Consider the following 16170-nt stretch of genomic DNA (forward strand, 5'->3'; position numbering starts at 1 on the left):
ATGAAGAAGATACTGTTTTCTACTATTATTACACTGCAATACAGTGGAAGCAAAGGAAAACAAGAAAATGCTGAGTTCACGCTACGTAGAATTGAATGTACATCATAGGCTATTCGTAGCAGCAAAAGAACAGAATGTCCAAGCAGAATGCATATTCTTAAGAAACAAAATTTCTATGTTCCACTTCTCTACAAAATCTCCCTCTTTTCAACTTCCTCAACGAACCGGGCTTCCATGGTGCCAGACGTAATGCTTGACCCCAACGAGCTAGAATAACATTATATGACCAGGTGATATGGAGATTGCGTTTTCAACATTTTTCCTCATGCGAGAGCCAGCCCCCTTGCTTATGTGACAATTGAAAGCATGGCAGGCATTCTTTCAATTAGCCTCAGTCGGGCAGCACTTCCCCCTCTCTATGTTATTCTAGTTCATTGCTTGGCCTAGGACTCGACAGTCAAGCAGAGCAGATTCATTGCTTCAAGCTCGCAACTTGCACTGCCTGTAGCTTGGACGCGCATCCTTCGCTTCGCCTTCTCGTCCCCTCCTAACCGCGTGCATGAAGCTCCGTTGATGGATACGCGTTCTCTAACAGAGGAAGTGTTGACTGAGCTACAAAGCATCGCCAGCATACTGCTTGCGTGAAGCTCCATGCAAAAGGCCTAACTGATCAATTTGTTACATTTCTCAATGGAACATTTTTGGTTAATAATACCAATATAAATGTCCAATAATGGTCCATTATAAATTATAAATTTACTCATTCAGGACAAATATTTCAGGTTCCCTATGGGAATCAACATCTATATCACATTTTTGGTTGCCGTTCAGGAAACTATGAGTTTCTAGTCATCTCTGTTTCTTATACCACAGGCCTATAGATAGTAGTTCATGCACGTGTTGCTGAATTAGAGCTTGTTTATGTACTTCAGTATCATCTGTGATGGAAGAAGATTTATTGTATTAGACTACTGAATTTTTCTTCAGGTGCAAGTTTCAGTTTTTTTGTACCTCGTTTAACTCCATGACTACTAGACATTTGATATTATTGTGTCGTCTGATGAGTTGTTAAACTATCTTCTATTTAGCATATCAAAGAATTTAAAAAAATGACGCTCTGTGCCTAGAGGTTTAAGTTATCTTCTTATGGGTAGTAGGAGGTGTACATATTTGTGAAGTGATGTTTGAAATTTTGAAGAACCTGCTTTCAGGAATTGTGTGTATTGTTTTCAGGTTGGATCAAAAACAGTGGTATACCTAACGATAACAATAACATTTTGCCTGTACAGTTAGTTCCCAACTGTCTGCCGTCTGATCACATGACAAAAAATATCAGCACAGTATTGCCAGATGGAGGAGAGTTTCCCTTGTTGTAGGGGGTGGGGGGAATGACTGAAAAATTGGAGTGAAGGGGAAAAAAAAAGGAAATTTCCTAAAATTCCTTCAAATGTAGAGAAATGCCTCTGTGTATGTTTAAACTTCTCAATGACAGATTATTTCCAAACTCAAAATTCTAGACCTGGACCAATAAAGTCATCTCTGTAGAGGCCATGAAGGCCCTGGGAGGGGTGGAAGGTAAAGGCTCCCCTAGCACTACGCCCGACAAACTTTGCCCTCAGGAAATAACCTAGTACTCATTTTTGGTGTAGGCTAATTGAACCTCAGGGCCATATGGACCTCCGGAAGTGGAAAACTCGTTTCTTAAATTTTTCGACCTCCTGGCGGGGAATCGAACCCACGTCCTTCCAGGTGAACTGTCTCATTCAGGCAGCCCCTACCCCTGGACCAATAATAAGAGTAATTGACAAATTTAACTCCTGATTTACCCTGAACCCATTATGATCTTCTATTCAAGATAGAAATAGAAATAAGCTTGTAATTCCACCGATCATCTGTGTCTATGTAACCCAATTGAAGAGCTGTCCGATTGTGAAATAGCAGTCTAGGTCTAGAAAACCAAGAATAACAATTGAGAGGATTTGTCACGCTGACTAAATGTAACCTCGTTATCTCTAGGCCTTCAGAGAGAGCAATGGTTGCTTGGAAGCTCAAAGCCCGTCAGGGCTGTCTATTAGAATCCTCCATGCTGAATTATTTTTTAAAATAATGTCTAAAAATCTATTAAATATATGAAAAGTGAGCAAAATTAATATGAAATGTCATCTGAACTGGCAAAGGAATTCCAGAATACCTTTCAGGGTTTTTTTTGGCACAAAAATTAAGGATAGAGAAAATCTGGGTTGTCCATTAGACACAAAAATACACTATCCTATAAAAAGTTTAATATTCAGTCACTGATATCTGCGTACTCATCTTCCGATTCAAGAGTATTCGCAGCTTCTATAAGTTCAAATGCTGAAAGCACGCACCATCCACTACTTAAAGCCAGCCTGGTTTGTGTACTGAGCTGAGTGCATTATTTCAGATATTTAACTGCAGATAGCGTTAAAATTCAGTCTGTGTTTTAACTTATGGTCCATTACGTTCCTAAAAGATGTAGCTTGCTGCCACTCAAATTTGAAAACCAAAGGTATCTATTTTCTTTTCAGAATTTTAGTTGAAGTTGCCAACGAGATATTTTGGGTGTAGCAGGAATGTGACGTACTTCTGCGCACAAGATATATTAAGCATAGCAGTGTAAGGGTTAATTGGTATTAAATTATGCAGTATTATTTCTACAATATCAGGTGGAGTAGTCATAATACTGCCCATAGTTAATTTTGATGTAGAGAATTTTCACAGAAAAAAAAGGGAAATTCTCTTGCATTAGCTGGGAAAAAGGCTATCATCCACCTGGTAACACTGGCAGCATACAAGGAAAAAAACTAGTTGAATGTGCAGTGCTGTAGCAGGACGTACTGGATCTTTGCAAAGCAAAAGGGAAGTGGAATATTCTGTCTGTAGGAATAATATCTGAACTAGGTGAGGGAAGAGATCTTCGTTCCTTCTCTGCTAGGAATCTGCCCAAATTAGCATCCCTGCCGGGCTGAGTGGGTCAGACGGTTGAGGCGCTGGCCTTCTGACCCCAACTTGGCAGGTTCGATCCTGGCTCAGTCCGGTGGTATTTTGAAGGTGCTCAAATATGTCAGCCTCGTGTCGGTAGATTTACTGGCACGTAAAAGAACTCCTGCAGGACTAAATTCCAGCACCTCGGCGTCTCCGAAAACCGTAAAAGAGTAGTTAGTGGGACGTAAAACAAATAACATTATTATTATTAAATTAGCGTCCAAGTTGACAGGTTCGATCCTGGCTCAGTATGGTGGTACTCGAAGGTGTTCACATACGTCAGCCTCGTGTTGGTAGATTTACTGCCATTTAAGAGATCCAGGAAGTGTGAATGAACTGGAAGGTGCTATATTACTCAACATATTGTAGAAAGTATAAGAGAGATTTAAGTTAAATTTTACTGCCTCATTTAAAACATTTTTATATGTGTGGAGGCTTTATAAAAAGAGATTGTAAAATAATGTTTTAAAAAAATTCATTTTGTGTACCTATTTCTGGTAATCTACTTGAAATACACTAAAGAAACTGGCTGTGTTGATTTAAGAGATACTCTATGAGCTATCTAAGAAAATCTATTAGTAGGTTTTTATATTCAGAAGTGGAGAAATTCATTTTTTCTGGTCTTACCTTGATACACTTTTTTTGGTGAAATTTTGATTGCCTTACAGGTTGATCTGCATGAACTAATCCAAGATATTTGGATAAATTTACTCCCACAGCTACACTTATACAGACTGCCAAGTTTCAAACCTTTAGGGCATACAGTTTTTCAGAAAAAGATGTATAAATGTCCAAAAAATTAACAGCAGTTTGTTTGCAATTTGTCTTTATCAGTATTATTTTTGATAAAAATATATGATATAGAATATTCAGATTCTGCTTATACAGAGTGTCCTTGATAAAGGTTCTACTGTTTACAGGAGAGGCAGCATGCAACAAACGAAGAAAGGAAAGATCCTATAAACATTGGGTCCAATCCTATTATCTTTGGAGTTATAGTTCGCTACAACTACTATCAGTGATCACGATGTTCCAATAATTTATGGAGGGTTGTATGCAACAAAAGATGGAAACACGTTCCTACCCAATCATTGATCGTAAACGACTGCAAATGTGGTATATGAATGATAGAGCACCGGCCCATTTACATCATAGCACTGGACGACACCTAATACAGGTCTTCCATGAGCGATGGTTTGGTTGGAGAGGGCCAATACCCTGGCCTGTCCATTCATCTGAACTTAACCCTTTAGATTTTTGGGTTTGGGGACATGTAAAGACCATGGTGTATGCGGTCCCCATAAATATCATTACACGAGAACATGCGTTCATTGCCCTTGAGGCATTCTGGCAACAGCCAGGGTTGTTCCACTGAAAGGGCGCTTCCATGCGATGTACGGTGGAAGTCTGCATTGCAGTGGATTGCGGGGACATCGAGCACGTGTTATGAAGAGTAGATGAAAGTCATGGTGATCATTGATGGTAATGTTAGTGGACCACAACTCCGAGATATTGGGTTTGTAACCAATGTTGATAGGACCTTTTTTCCTTTGTTTCTTGCGTGCTGCCTCCTTTCTAAATATTGGAACCGTTTTCAAGGACACTCCGTATAATAAAGAAAGTACGCTAAATGTGGGAGAGCTAAATGTGGTTGAGTGGCTCAGACAGTTGAGGTGCTGTCCTTCTGACCCCAACTTGGCAGGTTCGATCCTGGCTCATTCCGATTGTATTTGAAGGTGCTCAAATGATACGTCAGACTCACGATGGTAATTTACTGGCATGTAAAATAAATTCCTGCGGGACTAAATTTTGACACCTCAGCATCTCCGAAAACCGTAAGAGTAGTTAGTGGGGCGTAAATCCAATAACATTACTATTATAACTGTAAATGTGGTTGGAAAAAATCCATTAAATATTCCTGATACTTTCTGCGATATGTTGTGTAATATAGAAACCTACACCTTTGAGATGATTCACACTTTTTGATCCCCTTAAAAAGAACTCACGTGGAGCAAAATTCCGACACCTTGGTGTCTTCAAACTCCATAGAAGTAGTTAGTAATTTAGTGAGTTAGCTACTTAGTGGGACATACAACAATAACATTATTAGGCATTTCAAAAAGAATTATTAAATATTCCTGGAATTACTAGCACATTTTACCTACAAGAAATTTGGAAAAAAGTCACCAAAAAGAATGCATTTGTGGGTATTTGTAAACATATTTATTGTGTACTTGATTTCTTGTTGTAAGATCTCTCATCATAACTTGCTTTACCTGCTCATAAGAAGTACTTACCTCATCCTAAATCAGCAAATAATAATCATATTTTCTTTAAAGAGAAATATTATTTAGTTGGTTATGGATAATTATAGTTTAAGAATATTGTAAATAATTGTATCTATCATGTGCATTTACCTTTAATCAGAACTTATTTTTTTTAAAGTGCAATATTAAGATTTCCAAAGGGCATGTAAATGTGTATGTGTATATTTTTATTGTGCATAAATCAAGTTTTATTTTGTAAATAGGGACATTCCACGTTATGTAATGGGCCAAGAACAACACAATATTTTTAGCTTATTATGACATTGTTATACAGTTTGTATTTGCATGAAGAGCCTCAGACATAATCTTTCTGTTCATTAGATTTCTGTTACATCCATAAACAGAGGGTTTCATTTGGGGATGAACACTTCTTTTTAGTAAATTAACCCACGGCTATAAAGTCGCTCAAGACACTCGAGTACTCATTGTTGATGGGTTTGTTTTTGTACGATCGCAGAAGTAATTCCATCTAATGGAGTGAGTGTCAGCAGATGAGATAAAACGCACGTAGTCAACAGTAGTTGGTCCAGTGTGATGTTATTGTTGATTATGAGCAGAAGAAAATTCATAGGTTTTTTGCAATTATGTCAATCAAGATAGCTGTCATGATATAAGATGTTGAAAATAAATTTAAAGTAAGTTCTGTTTGAAACTTTTAATTAATAAAGCTGACCATTTTCAGTACATCAGCAAGAAACCATTTCAAACCCTCTCCTCCTCTTTATCCCCCTTCCTCCTTTGAATATCCTAATCTCATCCAGCCTAGCATCTAATTAACTCTTTCTGGTCTAACTCGCAGCACCCAGAATTACGTTCATGACGTGCTGCGAGTATAGCCTGTAGTAAGGTTTGACAGTTCACTACAAATAGAGAACAAGCTATTGCACGCATTCTGGCGGCTACATTGTGTTTCTTCATGTGTTAGTTATCAGAGTATTTCAACAGATGGCAGTATTATCTGTCTAAGTCAGAGAATTTATTATATTATCGACAAGTGTGTATTAGTAGAAGTCACTGAATGTGCTCTAAAACATGGCTTCTCGTAGCAAACAAGTGCTTGATGAAAGAAATATTTTTGATATTTTATGTAATTGTAATCCCTCATATCTAGAAAAAACAGAAAACTTTATCAATATGTAGATATTCTTACGTATTAACGCAAATATGAAACACGCTGGAACATGCAGTAGGCTGTAAAACAAATTCTAATCATAATGAAATGCAAGATATTGTTTTGAATTTGTATTTGGATGCCAATAATATTTCCATTTGTGCATAAAATTATAATTACGTACCTTCAATATCATCTTCACTCTGAGTATCTTCACTAACATCACCTTCCGAGCCAATCTCATCACATAAAAGTACATAAATAAAATTTCATAAGAGCTCCCATTTTTGTTATTATTACTATTATTATTGAATAATTATTATTTTTATATCAGTTTAATTATTGTTGTTGTTTTGTAATTGCAGTGCACATTTTACATTATCAAAATAGGGTAAATATAACTATTTCGGAAAACTGTACTTACTTAGTAATACATCTGACTTTTTTCATTCACAAAACATGGTACAATGTATAAACAATTTTAAAATCTCAAGTGATAGCTGACAAAGTGAACAACATTTTTCAAAACCAGGTGCTCAAACAAGCACAAAGAAAAAAGAATCGTGCAAATATCTCCTGTAGGTACAGGAATATAATTTAAAAATAACTTTAAAACCTATCCTATAGGTACAGAAAAATGCCCAGTCCAGAACGTTTCTTAGGGATATTTAGGCCCAGACCATGATGATGATGATGATGATGATGACCATAATGGGGTAACACAATTGTTTAGATGCTGTATGAGTACTATTCCAGCTGTGTGTGATTGGATGACGGACATTCATCCTGGTTCCAGACCAAAAGTGGAGTCCAGCAAGGCAGTGCACTATCCCCAATATTGTTTATCGCCATCATGGTGGTGGTGGTGGTAGTGGTGGTCATTATTGTTTTAAGAGGAAGTACAACTAGGCAACCATCCTTTATACATCACTAATCAGAGAGAAAAAATAGAAGGGGTCCGACACTTCGAAAAATGAAGATAATGGCCAAAGAAAGACAAAGGCCATGAAGGGCGTGAAAATGAAAGACTTTCTAGGTGTTGAGTGCTCTAATACTGTTGGGATCGGAAAGGAACAAGAGTTGACCAAAGGAGGTCGGATAAGGTAGATGAAAGTGAGGAGCCTGGCACAAGTAAGTGGAAGAACTCGTGGTCGCCATCCTACGCTTCCAAGTTGTGAGCCCCTGCAGGCCTCTTTTAGTTGCCTTTTACAACAGGCAGGGGATACTGTGGATGTTATTCCACCGCCCCCACCCGCAGGGGGATATCGCCATCAAGATGACATAATGAAGCACTGTAAAAAAAAATATATATATATGGTCAAATAAATGCAGTGGCTTTTGCTGATGATGTTTTGATCTGGGGAGAAACTGAGGAACAAGTACAGTTGAGACTCAATGAATGGAAGGTTAAGTTCCAGGAATTCAACCTCAAGATAAGCAAACCCAAAACAGTAGTAATGGCAATAAACAAGAGGGAATGAAGGTATCGGCCAAAGAAAGACAAGAGCCACGAAAGGTGTGAAAATGAAAGACTCCCTAGGCCTCGAGTGTTCTAATACCACCGGGTCAAAGGAGGTCAGGTAGGGTAGATGAAAGTGAGGAGCCTGGCACCATCTACTGGAAAGTGTGGAAAATCTTTACATACCCTGGCAGTGTAATATCTTGAGATACACTAGCCACAAAGGAGGTGGCAAATAGAGATCAGAAGAGCTCTCACTTTTACCAGCAAGTACGAACACTCCTCTGGGATCCCATAGTACCAATAAAATCAAAGCTGGTGATGTTCAATCAGTACTTCATACCAGTCTTAAACCTATAATACCGAAATCTGCACCCTCACTAAGAAGGACTTGTCAAGGTTTCAGGCAACTGAGTAAAGGAATGACATGGTTAGAAAGGAAGCTGAGAATGAGACATCATTGTTAGATCGGGTCAGGATGTCAAGATTGAGGTGATTCAGACATGTAATGAGGATAGAGCCAACAAGGACAGGATATGTTAACTTGGAGAGACATGTAGTAGGAAAACAGATGGTGGAAAGACCAAGAACCCTTTGGATGGTGGACATCATTAAAGATGGACATTGCAGATCAGGGAAGGATCCTGGAGAATGTGATTTACAACAAGTGACAGAGGCTCGCCAGCAATATCTCGGAAACTGGAACTATAAAATGATGTTATTTCATAAACGTATGCACTGTATGAACTGCCATTTTCAGGTGATTGTCAAATAGGCATGTGTACAGATTATACCTGAAAAGAATTAACAAAATAAAATAATTTAATTACTTAATTTGTATTTATATGTGGAACTCATAAAATAAAATGTCATACATTGCCTTAGAGAGTCTGTGATATTTAAGAGATCATGTTAATGCCATCAGCAATTGGAAGAACAAGGGAAAGCACAGAATTGTTTCAACAATACAAGAATAATTAATTAAATTATTTTTTTCAGGATTTTTCTACACAAATTTATTTTATCATAAATTAGTTTTCACAGACTGAAAAGCCTAACAGATATTGCAACATGTTACAGTGCATCACACCGGGTGAGTTGGCCATGTCGTTAGGGTTGCACAGCTGTGAGCTTGCATCCAGGAGAAATCCCACTGTCGGCAGCCCCGAAGATGGTTTTTTGTGGTTGAGAGGAAATTGGATGAAAACCAGTGTGGTTTCAGACCACATAGGGGCTATCAGGATCAGATTTTCAGTATGCGCCAGGTAATTGAAAAATGCTCAAGATGAATAGACAGTTGTGTTTATGTTTCGTAGATCTAGAGAAAGCATATGACAGGGTACCGAGGGAAAAGATGTTCACCATACTGGGGGACTATAGGATCAAGGGTAGATTATTAAAATCGATCAAAGGCATTTACGTTGACAATTGGGCTTCAGTGAGAATTGATGGTAGAATGAGTTCTTGGTTCAGGGTACTTACAGGAGTTAGACAAGGCTATTATCTTTCACCTTTGTTGTTCATAGTTTACATGGATCATCTGCTGAAAGGTATAAAGTGGCAGCGAGGGATTCAGTTACGTGGAAATGTAAGCAGTGTGGCCTATGATGACGACTCGGTCTTAATGGCAGATTGTGCCGAAAGCCTGCAGTGTAATATCTTGGAACTTGAAAATAGGTGCAATGAGTATGATGTGAAAATTAGCCTCTCGAAGACTAAATTGATGATATAGATGTTGATTCCCATAGGGAATCTGAAATATTTGTTCCGAATGAGTAAATTTATAATACCAATATAAATGGTCCGTTATTGGACATTATAAATTTTCCAGCTAACTCATTCCTGTTTGCCAGCGTTTTGCCCCCGTGTGCTAGGCTGGGCTCATCAGTTGGTACCTAGCACACCTACCAAGACCCTGGCTAGTGCATACCGTGGAGGCCATTGTGTAGGCTAATTGTAGCCACCGGCAGTGCCAATGCACTATAGGAGACTGCAGTTGATTTTTCTTTGCAGATATTGATAATTGATAATTAGGCTTCATTCTCTAATACATGGGTGGAAGTAATGGGTGCCCCTTCAAGGGTGCCCATGCCTGGGAGCAAGGGGGGCGGGGGGCTCAGCCCCCTCTACCTCTCAGGGAAAGGAAAGAATCTAATTTAGTCAGGTGTTTTTCTTTCAATAAAACGATTTAAAAGTCGGTATTACGTTTTAGTGGTAGTACCGCCCCTCCAGTCAGGGGATACTGTTGGTGTTATTCTACCGTAGAATACAAGTTGCCATTCATCTTCCAAAATATTGAAAAGACTACATACCCCCAGGTCTAGGCCCCCTCCCTACAAACTGTCATATGGGTGCCCATGTGCCCCTTTAAATAAACTTCTATGCATGTGACATGTGGATAGGGCTTGTTGAAAGAACATTTCCTCTAAAATTCATGGTAGCCAGGACTTCAAAGCAACTGTGTAAAAACACCTAAGGATATTGTTGCAGTGTGAAGATGTAGTTGAATTCCACAATGAGCTCAACAACTTCCTAGGTGTTTGTGAAAATAGTTTGGTGTGTACTTCAAAAAAGAATATGCTAGTAGGTGTGATCAGTGGGCCTACTGTTACTGATTAGGAATGCACCTATACCAATATGTCTTTAGAAGCCTTCCACAGAGTTCTAAAACAAGTGGTAATGAAAGGTCACCATGGATAAAAGCATAAATGCTGTGGTGTCGGTGGTAAAACACAAAGTGTTTGATAGGTTGGTAAAAGTAAATAAAGGAAAACTTAGCAAAGCTGTGCAACATATAAGGCAGAGACACAAAAACAGTCTAAAAATGTGTATTGATGACATGACAGTGGAAAATTCCACTTCATGTAAGGTTAAAAGCAGGAGGGCAGATGACTTTTATAGCTTCAGGAAAGAATGTGTAACAGGTCATTCTGCTGCCCATTGATTTGCTCTGAATATAACATATGTATTCATGAGTATCCATGTACATGTTGTGACTATTCTTTGCATTCTACAATATGGAAACATATTCATTTGGTTTGGAGGAGAGCCCATTGTACTCATCTGTCCTGGAGTTCCTGAATTCTTTAACTGTTTTGAAAATTTTCCCTAGGTGCAACTTCATGCCATGTATATTTTATTTCACTTGTTCATGGTAGTTTATAGTCTACTCAGCATATCTGTCAATGTATCTTCATTCTCCTTGAGTAAGTCAAGATTATTTTCCAGTTTAGACATGTTCTTTTACATTATTTTCAAACGAATCATTCAGTATATTTGGCACAATGGCTACAGGCTCCTTTGCTACCTTCCTTCCAGTTTCATTATTTCAGTACAAGCTGCCATGCATTTATTTTTGGAACGTATGAATTTGTCATTGGCATTTATTTTTCAGTGTGTCTTCTACATAATTATTTAATAGCAGTGTACCTTTCTTTGCCTTCCAAAATACCCTGCTTAGCTTTAATATAAAACAGTACCAATCAGTTCTTATTGGCTGCAAGATGAGGAGTGTTTCGTTTTGACATGTTTTCTCATGTACTATTGTATTAATATTTTAATAAATGAATGTACATAAAAACAATGAGTTGACATGTAGCCATGCAGCCAGACAGCAGGCAATGATATGATGATAAACGGTGTTAAAAGTCAGGTTGTGAGTTTCACTAATAGGAAGGACCACTCAGTTTTCATTACTGTATTGATGGGGGTAAAAGTTCCTCATGGGGATCATTGTAAGTACCTGCGTGTTAATATAAGGAAAGATCTTCATTGGAGTAATCACATAAATATGATTGTAAATAAAGGGTACTGATTTCTGTACATGGTTGTGAGGGTATTTAGGGGTTGCAGTAAGGATGTAAAGAAGAGGGCATATAAGTCTCTGGTAATACCCCAATTAAGAGTAAGTTTCTAGTGTATAGGACCTTCACCAGGATTCCTCAACTCGAGAACTGCAAGAAATCCAAAGAAAAGCAGCTCAATTTCTTCTGGGTGATTTCTGACAGAACAGAAGCGTTACCAAAAATGTTGCAGAATTTGGGCTGGGAAACCTTGGGTGTTAGGAGACTGAGTGGTACATTCTGAGCTGTCAGTGGAGAGATGGTGTGGAATTACATTGGTAATCAAATAAGTTTGACATCAAAATATGAAGATAAAGTTGGAATTCAAGAGAACGCTGCGACAAATATTCTTTTACAAGAAGAGGAGTTAGTGATTGGAATAATTTACCATGGGAGATGTTTAATAAATTTAAAAATTCTTTGTAATTCTTGAAGAGAAGATGAGTAAACAACAGATAGGGTATCTGCCACCTGGGCAACTGCCATAAATGCAGATCAGTGGTGACTGATGCAAATGACAGAAAACATGACCGACAAATGGTGAATAAGTTAATCAGGGAAGGACAGCTGAATCAGAAAGTGGTGGAACAAACAACATAGATGGAAAAATATTCTAGACATGGTGCTAATAAAACCAGATGAGCACTATAGAAAAATTGAAGTGATCATGAAGATCTTTGCTGTTGTAGTTGAAAATAAATGTGAGAGAAAAGAATGCTGTAAGACTATTAGGCAATATAATAAGGTTGATAGGAGAGACGTAGGGGAGTTTAAAAAAATTAATTATGATTATTTAAAATTGGTGAATGAAAATATAAACAGACTATGGGATGGGTTTTAATGAAATTGTTGGGGAGTTTGAAAACAGGTATGGTGTTTTTTTAAAGTGGTAAGGAATGGTAAAGATCCACTATATTATAACAGAGGTCCAGGTTAGAAAGAAATAGGAATAGATGAGAAAGTAAGGAGAGACTGAAAGAACTTACTAGGAAATTTAATTTAGCAAAAAAGTAAGCTAAGGATAACATGATGGCAAGCATAATTGAGAGCCATATGAATTTTAGGGGAGTAATGGACAGGTATGTATAGGTACTTTAAGGTAGACACAAGTTCCAGGATGGACATTACAGGTATATGTGTATATGTGAGGACTTCCAGAAAGCATAAGAATTCAGTTAGCAATCTGCAAAGATAGTTGGATGTAAGATTAATTTCCAGGTTGAGGAGGTGACTAACACAGGCAAAATAGTGGAATTACCTATGATAATAAAGATATTTACAAGAAAGGTATACAAAAGGTAAAAGCTAAAAAAGCAGCTGGCTTTTTTTTTTAAGAATTCAGGGTAATCAGTTGGAATATGCTACCAAATATGAAATATTTATCTGTTTACTGTTTGTAAGGAGCTCTAGCCTCAATGTAGGGAAGGGTGATTAACATAAAGCAGATAATTACAGGCCAGTCAGCTTAAATGTGTGTTGCATATAAGCTCTGGTTTGATTGAAGGCTGTTCACATTTAGGAAAAGTTATTCCATTGAGGCTCAACTTGTACGATTCCAACATGATATAGCAGATAATTTAGATTCAAGTCAAATGGACTGTATCGATGCAAGGTGGATATGGTGGCGATTATTGTTTTAGGAGGAACTAGGCACTCTATTAACACTAATCAGAGTGAAGAGTTCCGACACTTCGAAAAAAAGAAGGAAGCAGCCAAAGGAAGGTGAGGGCCATGAAGACTGGTAAAGTGAAAGTCTCTCTAGACCTCAAAAAGAGGGTCAGAGAAGAAAAACAAATGACCAAGGGAAATCAGATAGGATAAATGAAAGTGAAAAACCTGGTGTGCAAGTAAAGGGAAGCAATGCCAAGACTCAGCCAAAGTCCCCACGGTTGCCAACCTGTGCTTGCAAGTTGAGAGTTCCTGGAATCCTTTCAGTTGCCTCTTATGGCAGGCAGGGGATACCAGGTGTATTCTTTTGCCCCCACCCACATGAGGTATCGATTCAAGGATTTTGACATGGTAGATCATTAGAGACTTGACGAAAATGATGCCTAATGGACAAAAGAGTGCTTGAATGGGTGGCTAAATTTCTAGAAAGAACTCAGAGAATTAAAGTAGTTGAAGCCTTATCTGATCCTGAAATGGTTATCTGGAATGACAGATAAGGCTTTTTTACTGATGATGTTATATTGCATATATTAAATAAGTTGCAGGTTTGTAAGCGACTACAAAAAGAGATCAACAATGTTGTGAGATGGACCGGAGACAAGGGTATGATGGTAAATGGGATGAAAAGTCTGGTTGTAATTTTCACAATGAGGAAAAGTCCTCTCAGATTTAATTACTCTGTTGATCAGGTTGTGGTACATCACGAGGATCTCAGTCTAGGTGTTAATATAAGGAAAGATCTTCATTCATTAATGAGGTAGGGGAGTACATAAAGGTTACACATATCTTCATATGGTTTTGAGGGTATTTAGGAGTTGTAGTAAGGAGGTAAACCAGAGGGTAAGACCCCAAATCAGTGTGTGAAACTCCCACCAGGATTACTTGATACAAAAACTGGAGAAGATCCAAAAGAAAGCAGCATAATTTTTCTGGTGGAAACACCACCCTCACCCCCCCACCCCCCCCCCCACCCATGAAAATTTTAAAAAATAAACGGAAAGTGACAATAAACAAGTGAAAGTCGACTCAGTGGGTTGGCTTTTTAGAACATTCACAGAGACAAAATTGTAAAACTGACAGATCTGTTTGAATCTGTCTTCTAAGAAGTCTTGAAAATTGGATTTTAGATTGTAAACTGAATATACCATTTGCTGTAAAACTGCTGAGTTTGATCGTATTGTACCTATTTCTGTTTTTTAATGTAAGATTATGTAATGTACTGCAATCTGAATATTAACGTAGGCAATTCATTTGTATTAATGTCTGACTTGTTGGTTGGTTACATCATGTAATCATCCGCTCTCACATTATTAACACACTAACCCCTACATTGTTTTAATATCATTTAATTTAATTGGTATTTTCAGTAGTTTTTAAATGAATCAATGTACCGTACCTGCAAATTTATGTATTTTAAATCTTAGCAATTCACCTAAGCTACAATAACAGCTGAGGATGTTCCTAAATAAGGAACGAAACATGTACTGTTGACAAATAAAAATTTTTTGCCAAAAGGCAAAAAAAAGTATCAAAACGGTGGAAGAATTTTAAATATTGTAAAATTTAGCGATTGTTGGTTGACGGCGAGCGTACTGGCCTTCAGTTCAGAGGGTCCTAGGTAGGATTCCCGGCCGGGTTGGGGATTTTAACCTTCATTGGTTAAATCCATTGGCCCGGGGGCTAATTGTTTGTGTTGTCCCCAACATCCTTGCAACTCACACACCACACTACACATAACACTATCCTCCACCATAATAACACGCAGTTACATGGCAGATGCCACCCACCCTCCTCGAAGGGTCTGCCTTACACATAAAATTATTTGTATCAATGTCTTTATGATTACACTCAAGCATGCATGCGCCACACACACACACACACACCAAAACACATTCATTATGTTCTATCATAATTTTGTAACTGTAAGCCCCCTCCCCATAAATTGATCCATAACTGGAGTGTAAATGGCATTAGTAGACGGATAAGCTTGGAGTGGAGCTCTTAAAGGAAGGATAGACCACAATATGAGGATAAAGTTGGAATTCAAGAGGGCAAATATTTATTTATAAGAAGAGGAGTTAGGGACTGGATCAATTTATTGTGGGAAATGTCTGACAGATTTCCAAGTTGTTTGAAATCATTGAAGGAAAGACTAAGTAAAATGGTAGGGAATCTGCCAACTGGGCTACAGCTCTAAATGCAGATCAATGATCATGGGCTTGATAGAATCCTTCATAATTCAATTATATTATAACACGTAAAAAAACACCCCGAATCCGCATTATTTCTGCTAACCAAGCTTGAAAATTCTAAAAACTTGTACACAACTACAGGTTATGCAGTTGTAAATGTGAATAATGAAAGCACCAACATGAATTCGTCGAAGTATAGACAGTCCTAAATGTAGTTCAATGATGATTGATTAGCCTACATAGAATCCTTCATAATTCATTAGTTATATTATAATGTATAAAGAACACCCCTAATTCTCGTTTTTTCTGATAACATAGCTTGAAATGTCGAACCCCTTATGCAAAACTAACGGTTACGTAATTCTAAACATGGACCAATAAGAGTACTGACTCGGATTTCTGTGTAACAACCTGAAATCATTCCATAATTATTAACGTGGACTGTAAAAATACTGCCTCGGTTTTTTGAGCAACTGAACGTGAAATCATTCACAGTAAAACGCAAAAAGAATCGTATCCTTTTGTATTCGAGTTTTAATTATTACTTGGATAAATTCAATTCTTC

The sequence above is a fragment of the Anabrus simplex genome, chromosome 10 (genome assembly GCF_040414725.1).
Source record: "Anabrus simplex isolate iqAnaSimp1 chromosome 10, ASM4041472v1, whole genome shotgun sequence".
Classification (NCBI taxonomy): domain Eukaryota; kingdom Metazoa; phylum Arthropoda; class Insecta; order Orthoptera; family Tettigoniidae; genus Anabrus; species Anabrus simplex.